The sequence below is a fragment of the Solanum stenotomum genome, chromosome 12, assembly GCF_019186545.1.
Source record: "Solanum stenotomum isolate F172 chromosome 12, ASM1918654v1, whole genome shotgun sequence".
In the NCBI taxonomy this organism is placed as follows: domain Eukaryota; kingdom Viridiplantae; phylum Streptophyta; class Magnoliopsida; order Solanales; family Solanaceae; genus Solanum; species Solanum stenotomum.
In genome coordinates, this window is record NC_064293.1 from 50425563 (window position 1) to 50425791 (window position 229).

Sequence of the window (229 nt, forward strand, 5' to 3'; positions counted from 1 at the left end):
GGGTGGTCGAGGATCAGGATGAAAAAATAAAAATTTGAAATTGAAAATATTTTTTAAAAACATACTTAATTTTTTTTTCTTTTTGAAGGGTGTGAGGCTGATAGGGGAAGATGGAGGGGGCGAGGGTAGGGGGTAAAATATAAAAAATTGAAATTAAAAATATCTTTTAAAAACAACTTTTAATATTTTTTTTTGGGAGGAGTGGTGGTAGTGGGGTGGGGGTAGGGGT